The following is a 9094-nucleotide window of genomic DNA, read 5'->3' as shown; positions in this document are numbered from 1 at the left end:
CTACCATTTTGTTATTTGTTTTCTTTATGTCTTAGTACCATTTTTGTCTTTCATTTTCCCCATTACTGCCTTCTATGTTAAAATTGATTTTTTTGTAGTGAACCGTTTTGATTCTCTTTTCATTTTATTTTATATATTTCTTAAATGTTTTGCAGTTACCACAAGATTTCATTTAACATCCTCAATTTATAATAATCTAGTTTGAATTGATACCAGTGTGACTTCAATAGCGTACAAAATCTCTATTCCTATAAAGCTCTGTTCTCCTTTTATATTATTGATGTCACAAATTACATCTTTATGTATTGTGCGCCCAATAACACACATTCATAATTATTTTCTATGCATTTGTCTTTTAAATCACGTAGGAGATAAAAAGTGGAGCTATCAAACAAATTGACGATAATACTAGCTTTTATATTTTCACATGTATTTACCTTACTGGAGGTAAATACCATTTATATCATATTATCTTACTGCAGGTAAATACCATTTATTTCATCATACAGATTGAAGTTACTTACTGTCTAGTATCCTTTCATTTCTGCCTGAAGGACTCCCTTTAGCATTTTGTGTAGGGCAGGTCTAATTGCAATTAGCTCCCTCAGGTTGTGTTTATCTGGGAATGTCTTTATTTCTCCCTCATTTTTGAAGGACAGTTTTGCCAGATACAGAATTCTTAATTAAAAAAAAAATATTTTTTCCTTGTGATGAGAACTCTTAGAATCTACTCTCTTAACTTTAAAATACACCATACAACAGTGTTAACTGTAGTCATCGTGTTGTATATTACATCCCTAATCTTACAACTGGAAGGTTTTACCTTTTGATCACCTTTATCCAGTTTACTCACCCCACACCTCTGCCTCTGGTAACCACAAATCAGATCATTTTTTCTACAAGTTTTTGTTTCTGTTCCACATAAAAGAGAGATCATACAGGGTGGCTGGATGGCTCAGCTGGTTAGCTCTGAACAACAAGGTTGCTGTTTCAATTCCCTCATGGGATGGTGGGCTGCACCCCCTGCAACTAAAGATTGAAAACGGTGACTGGCCTGGGAGCTGATCTGCGCCCTCCACAATTAGGTTGAAGGACAACAACTTGGAGCTGATGGGCCCTGGAGAAACACTGTCCCCCAATATTCCCTAATAAAATAAAATCATACAGTGTTTGTCTTTCTCTATGTGACTCATTTCACTCAAGAATAATGCCCTCAAGACTCATCCATGTTGTCGCAAATGGCAGTATTTACTTTTTTATGGCTGAATAATATTCCATCATATGTATCTCACAACTTCTTTATCCATTCATTTGTTGATGGACAATTAGGTTGTTTCCATGTCTTGGCTACTGTAAATAATGCAGCTACCATCATGGGGGTGTAGATAATCCTTTGACGTAGTGGTTTTGTTTCCTTCAGAAATATGCCCAGAAGTGGAAATGCTGCATCATATGGTAGTCCTATTTTTAATTTTTTGAGGAACCTCCATACTATTTTCCAAATGGTTGTACCAATTTATAATCCCACCAACAGTGCAAAAAGGTTTCCTTTTCTCCATATCCTTGCCAGCATTTGTTATCACGTCTTTTTGAAGATGGCCATTCTCACAGGTGGGAGGTGACATCTCATTGTGGTTTTGATTTGCTTTTCCCTGATGATTAGTGATGTTTTCTAATGTGCTTTCTAAACACCTTTTCATGTACTTGTTGGCCATTCCTATGGATAAATGTCTTCCTTGGGAAAATATCTATTCAGGTTCTTTGCCCATTTTTAAATTGGATTATTTGTTTTGCTATTGAGCTGCATGATTTCTTTATGTATTTTTGGATATTAGCCCCCTATCAAATACATGGTTTTCAAAATTTTTTTCACATTCTGTGGGTTGTCTTTTTATTTTGTTGATTATTTCTTTTGCTATATGCAGAAGCTTTTTAAATTTGATTTAGTCCCACTTATTTATTTTTGATTTTGTTGCTTGAGCTTTAGGTATCATATCCAGAAAATCATTGCTAAGACCCATGTCAAGGAGCAGGTTTTGCTATGTTTTCTTCTAGGAGTTTTAAGGATTCCAGTCTTACATTTAAGTGTTTAATCCATTTTGAGTTAATTTTTGTGAGTGGTAAAATAGGATTGTTTCGTTCTTTTACATGTGAGTATCCGATTTTCTCAGCAGCATTTATTGGAGAGACTATTTTCTCTGCTGAGTATTCTTGACTGCCTTGTCAAATATTAGTTGACCATTTAAGCATGGTTTATTTCTGGGTCAATTTCTTTCCACTGGTCTGTTTCCGTTTTTATGTCACGACCATACTGTTTTGATTACTGTAGCTTTATAATATAGCTTGAAATTAGGAAGTGTGATGCCTACCTTTTTATTTTTCCTCAGGATATTTTGGCTGTTCAGCATCTTTTGTGGTTCTATATAAATTTTAGGATTATTTTCTCTTTCTGTAAAAAATGCCATTGGAATGTTGATAGGGTTGCATTGAGTCTATAACTGGCTTTGTGTGTAGTATGGGCATTTAAACAATACTAATTCTTCCAATCCATGAACACAGATATTTTTCCATTTATTTGTCTTTCATTTCATTCATCAATAGCTTGTAATTTTCAGTGTAGAGATCTTCTACCTTCTTGGTAGAATTTATTCTTAAACAGTTTTATTGTTTTTAATGCTATTGACAATGGGACTTTCTTATCTCTTTTTTCAGATAATCCTTATTAGTGTATAGAAACACTATTGTTTTTTGCATGTTAATTTTGTATCCTGCAACTCTATTGAATTTGTTTATTAGATCTAACAGCTTTTTGGTGGAGTCTTTAGGATTTTTCTATATACAAAATCATGTGATCTGCAATAGAGCGAATTTTACTTCTTTCCAATTTGGATGTGTTTTATTCCTTTTTCTTGCCAGGTTGCTCTGGCTGGTACTTCCAGGACTATGCTGGATAGGAGTGGGTGAAAGAGTGGGTACTTTTGTCTTGTTAGTGATTTTAGGAAAAGCTTTCAACCTTTCACCATTGCTTGTCAAATATGGCCTTTATTATGTTGCAGTATATTCCTTCTATAGCTAATTTGTTAAGAGTTTTTACCATGAACAAATGTTGAATTTTGCCAGTTGCTTTCTGGCATCCGTTGAGATGATTATGTGATTTTTTTTTCTTTAATTCTGTTAACACTATATAGCACATTTATTGATTTGTGTATGTTAAGCCATCCTAGCATCCACGGGATAAATCTCACTTGATAATGGTGAATAATCTTTTTACTGTGCCACAGAATTTGATGTGCTAGTATTTTATTGAGAAATTTTGCATCTTTATCCATCAGGGATATTGGCCTGTAGTTTTGTTGTAATGTCCTTTTCTGGCTTTGATATCAGGGTAATGCTGACCTTGTAAAATAAGTTTGGAGTGTTCCCTCTCTTCGTGATTTTTTACAAGAGTTTGAGAAGGGTTAGTATTAATTCTTTAAATCTGGTCCTGGACTTTTCTTTGTTGGGAAATGTTCTGATTACAGATTCAATCTTCTTATAGTAACTAGTCTGTTCAGATTTTTTATTTCTTCCTAATTCAGTGTTGGTAGGTCATATGTTTCTAAGACTTATTCCACTTCTTTTATGTTATCCAGTTTGTTGGTGTACAGTTGTTCACAGTAGCTTTTTATGATCCTTTGTGGTTTTGTAGTATCAGTTTTACTGTTTCCTCTTTCATTTAAAATTTTGTTGATTTGGGGACTCTCTTTTTTCCTTTGGTTAGTCTAGATTAAGGTTTGTTGATTTTGCTTATTTTTTCAAAAAACCAACTCTTAGTTTTGTTAATTTTTTTTATTGTTTTTCTGTTCTTCATTTTATTTATTATTGCTCTAGTCTTTATTATTTCTTTCCTTCTGCTAACTTTGCGCTCAGTTTTTGTTGTTGTTTTGTTTTGTTTTAGTCTCGAGGTGTAGAGTTAGGTTGTTTATTTAAGATCTTACTCTTTTTTCAATGTAGGCACTTATTGCTATAAACTTTCCTTTTAGAACTTCTTTTGTTTTGTTCCATAGATTTTGGTATGTTGTGTTTACATTTTGTTTGTCTTAAGGTAATTTTTAAATTCCCCTTTAATTTCTTCTTTGACCCATTGGTTGTTCAGTAAAGTGGTATTTAAATTTCCTGTGCTCATTAGTTTTCCAGTTTCCTCCTGTTGATTTTAATTTCATACCATTGTGGTCAGAGAAGATACCTGATATGATTTCAATCTTGAATGTGCCAAAACTTGTTTTGTGGCGTAACATACGGGCTATTCTAGAGAATGGTCCAGGACTCCTTTATCATTATGTAATTTTCTTCTCTGTTTCTTTCATCATTTTTAGTTTAAAGTCTGTTTAGTCTGATATAAAGTATAGCTACTCCTGCCTTTTTTTTTTAAATTACCATTTGCTTGAAATAACTTTTTCATTCCATCAGTCAGTGATTGTGTCTTTAAGGTGAAAGTGAGCCTTTTATAGGTAGCAATTGTTGGATCTTGGGGTTCTTTTGTTTTTTAAATCCATTCAGCCATTCTATGTCTTTGATTGGAGAATTTAATCTATTTACATTTAAGGTAATTATTGATAGGTGAGGGCTTACTATGGCCCTTTTGTTCATTGTGTTCTGGCTGTTTTGTAGATAGTGTTCTTGCTTTTTATCCTGCTGTGTGTTTTTGTTGTTGTTGTTAGGATGTCTTTTGGTATCAGTATGCTTTGACTTCTTCATAATGTTCTTCTGTGTATTTACTATAGGTTTTTCACCCTTGGACTTTCTGCGAGGCTTACAGAAAACATCTTAAAATTGTAACACCCTATTTTAAACTAATAACTTTGATAGCGTTCCTAAAATTTAGACTTCTCTCCCCTCAGATTATAGGGTTGATGTTATAGTTTACATATATTTTTATATTGTGTATCCAGTAACAGATTATTGTATTTATGATTATTTTTACTATGCTTGTTTGTTAACTTTTGAACTAGAGTTATATGTGAATTACACATCATCATTACCATATTACAGAATCTAACTTTGACTATATATTTGTCATTACCAGTGAGTTTTACACTACTTTATGTTTTTATGATGTAAATTAGTATCCTTTTCCAATAAAAGAAATTCCTTTAGCGTTTTTTTGTAAGGTCTGCCCGAGTTTCTGTAGGAGTGTTGCTGGGCTATGCAGCTTTCCAGGTGGTCCCAGTTAGGCTTTTTGGTCGGGTGGGGCTGGGAGCTACACCTAGCCGTTGCCTGGGCTATTAATTAACTTGCCTGCCCCCACCAATTCAGGAAAGCCAGCTCCAAGCATCCTCCCAGGTGTTCCTGGTCAGGCTTTCTGGTCCGGAGGGGCGGGGAGCTACAGTGGGTGGAGTTATGGATTAGTTCCTCTGCCTGGGCAAAGCAAGAGAACCAGCTCTGAGCCCGGAAAGCTCTTTATGTGTGGTCTTGACTCAAAGCCAAACTGGACTCCAAATTCCCTGAACAGTGTAACTGGCTTTGCTCTGCGGACAGTCAGCTCTGCCTGCTGTACTCTGCTACAGTGTTTCTCAGCTATGCGGCTTCCAGGTGTTCTGACCAGGCTTTTCCTGTAAGGTAAGACTGGATTGGGACTCCCAAGCAGTGACTAGCAATGGTGGGGGAGCTGGATATGCACCCCAGGCTCTCTTTCACCACTGGAGTAAACGTAGGCTCGGGAGACCTCTTGGTGGGGCTCTGTCCTGGCCTGGGGGAGGGGGGCCAGGTGGTCAGCATGTAGCTGCTCCTGCTGTCTCTCTTGGTCTCTGTAGTACAAGAGGTGTTTCAGCTTCACCCCATTCTAAGATTTTCTCAGTGGTGTCCGTCCATGAATAGTTCAGTTGTTCTTTTGACTGGGGGCAAAGTCTGGAACTACTTATGTCTCCCTCTTGGTGACTTCCTACCATTTTAAAATCGCCTTTTTCTCAATTCAGTATTTGCTTGGTTGCCATAAACTTTTTACTATTTTCAGAGTCATGAAAAAGTTGGTTGTGCCTGTTCCTGTTTGTTTTTCAGTGTTTCTGTGGGAAGACAGGTCTTGGATCTGTCTACTCCATCATTTTGCTCAAGTGTGTGTTGTTTTTAAACCTCTCTCTAGCGTTGTGGTAGGGCAATTGTTGGCTTACGTAATTCCCAGTGTCTTTTGTATTATTCAGACTTCAAAAAGTCATGTTTTTCCTACTAGAAATAGAAAATGATTTAAAATTTCAGTTTTCAGAGATAGGTTAGTCTATGCCCCTTTAGAAGGCCTCCATTGTTTCAGACATCGGGCAAGGCACGTCGGTGTCTCCTAATGTTCACGCAAACCTTCTGAGATGGGTGCTTTTTATTTTACAAATAAGGTAGCTTTGGAGAGGTACGCAGTTTATCTAACGTGGCACAGGAGAGTGGTGAGGCTAATGTCAAAACTCAGAAGTGTCTGAATCTGGACTTTTAAAATATCAGTTTTAAAAAATATCTCCAGACTATATCAGAATATGACGGGAAGGTGAGGGATGGATATTAGTGTTTTACAAAGCTCCTCATGGGATTCGAATGTATAGCTGGTTTTGAGAACCACTGCACGTAACATCTGCCTCCTACAGAAACGGCAGAATGAAGGTGAAATTCAAAGCAGGTCATTTTGCTCTAAATTAGGCAGCTAACCAAAATGCGCAGGTACTGTTTTTAGTGAAGGCTGTACAGTGACTGTTTTGTTTGGGTTTGCCAGGGACTTCCCCAATTTTATCACTGAAAGTCCTGCGTCTTGGGAAACCCCTTATTCCTGGCAAACCAGACCAGCCAGATATTTATGAAATTTAATTATCTGTAACAGCCTTTTAAGATTTAAAAATCCTAGATGTTTTCCTGACAATTAGAGCACAATAAGGTAAGTGGTTTTTCTATTATTCCTTTAGTCTTAAGAAGCCCAAATGGGCCTAGGAACAGTCTGCCTTTGTCAATGAAAAAGTTATCAGTGCTTCTAACTTCTTCAGTTCACAAATCCTTCCGTTTTGCAGAAATTTTTTCAAGGTTGTCCTTGACAAAGAAAGGCCAAAAGAGTGCTGTTTATTAACCATTTAGGTTAAAATATTTAAAAATAATACATATAAATTAAAAAATATTGCACCCTTCAATAATTACTAATGGGGATGTGTGTATCTGTTAGCCACTGGGTGATTTATCAAACTTTGGAATCAGATTGAACATTACTACTCATTTCCTGTTCCACATGGAATTTCATAGGGCACTTGCTTGTCATTACAGCATCTTCTGACAGCCTAGTTTCACAAATACATATCGTCTTTAAAACTAAAGTAACACGATCTAATATTGAAGCTGAACAACCTCGAGCTATAAGTTCCAGTGGCTTCTGACAGATGTCAAGTACTGCTGTCCCCCTTGAAAATTTAAAGTGTCCCACAATGCCTCTGTGAGTTCACATCTGTGCCCCAGGGCATCTCAGTGCATAGTTAGGGAACTGTGGATCTATAGGCATTTAATTGTCACACAACAATTTACATGAAAATATTCAAATGAACAGTCAACCTCAATGCTCTTTTGACACTTACTGAAAAGCCTGTAAATTTTGCATTAACAATTCATATTTCTCTGGACTAACTCCATAAGACTTGAACGTGTAAGAGAACGTTGTCAACATAAATCAGTGTTTATAATGGTCTTACAGAATCTTCCTGGGACATTTCTGTTTAGCAGATCATACTGAATCCCCAACACGAAATAATACAGAGCAGTTATTCTAAGACGCTATTCTTAATGGCAAATTTGTTCGGTGTAGGTAAGTTTGAGTAGAAAATGGATTAAGAACCATTGGTCTAATGGATTGTGTACTTCGTATGTTAAAAGTATCTCTGGATATTGCTATCAGTTTTCCTCCACTGATGTCAGTTAATATCCACTGATGACCTTTGTAAACAATATCATGAAGGGCAATCATTATGGCCTTTGATGGTGCTCAGCTCACTGGTAACACTGTCAGGTAGTTCACTATTCCAGACACTTGTCTGACCTATAAGGTATTTTAAAAAATTGGTGTATAATTAAAGTACAATAAAATACAGATCCTAGACTTTGTGTTCAATGAGTTTTTAACAACTGAATACACCTATGTACCCAATGTGCAAATGAAGATAGAGCATTTCCATTGCTACTACAAGTATCCTCCTTTCCACGCCTCCATTACTCCAGTTATAGCTGTTCTTATATTGAATATACATTGAATCATAAGGTATTATTTTCTAACTTCTTTAACAGTGTGAGATTTACTTATTGTATGGCATGCTTTAGTTCATTTCTAATGCTGAGTAGTTTTCCATTGTGTACACTAGTTTATCCATTCTGTTTAGTTTTGGGCCATTGTTAATAAGGCTCCTACCAACACTCTTGTACAAGGGATTTTGTGAACATATTTTCACTTTCTTGGGTAAATACCTAGGACTAGAATTGCTGAGTTGTATGGTAAGTAAATGTTTAGTAAGAAACTGTTGAACAGTTCTCCAAGTGATCGTTCAATTTTACACTTCTATCAGCAACGTATGAGTGTTCCAATGGCTTCATATTCTCGGCAGCATTTGTTAGTCTTTTTCAGTTATCTTAGTGGATGTAAAATGGTCTGTCATTATGGTTTTAATTTGTACTTCTCAGAGGACCTAAGATGTTGAATACTTTTGCATAAATTTTACATTTTGATAAAGTACAACTTTTCTTTCTTGGTTAGTGTTTCCTGTGTCCTACCCAAGAAATGTTTACCTATTCCAAGGTCAAATCTTTTCTTCAACAAGCTTTTGTTCTGAGTTTTACATTTAGCTTTATAATTCATCTCTATTTGGGGGTGGTGGTGGGGGTAGGGGATTGTTTGCATATAAAATAAGAGTGTAGGCTCATTTTATTTCATAGATGTTCAGTTGTTCCACTAATGTTGTTATAAAGACTTTCCTTTTCCCACTGAGTTAACTTGGCACCTCGGTCAAAAATTGATTGCCTGTGTTTAGGTCAATTTCTGGACTCTTGATTCTGTTCTATTGATATATTAATCTATTCTTATCCTAATAGCATAGACTTGATTACTGTAGCT

The sequence above is a fragment of the Rhinolophus ferrumequinum genome, chromosome 13 (assembly GCF_004115265.2).
Source record: "Rhinolophus ferrumequinum isolate MPI-CBG mRhiFer1 chromosome 13, mRhiFer1_v1.p, whole genome shotgun sequence".
In the NCBI taxonomy this organism is placed as follows: domain Eukaryota; kingdom Metazoa; phylum Chordata; class Mammalia; order Chiroptera; family Rhinolophidae; genus Rhinolophus; species Rhinolophus ferrumequinum.
Note: the sequence above shows the minus strand (reverse complement) of the source record.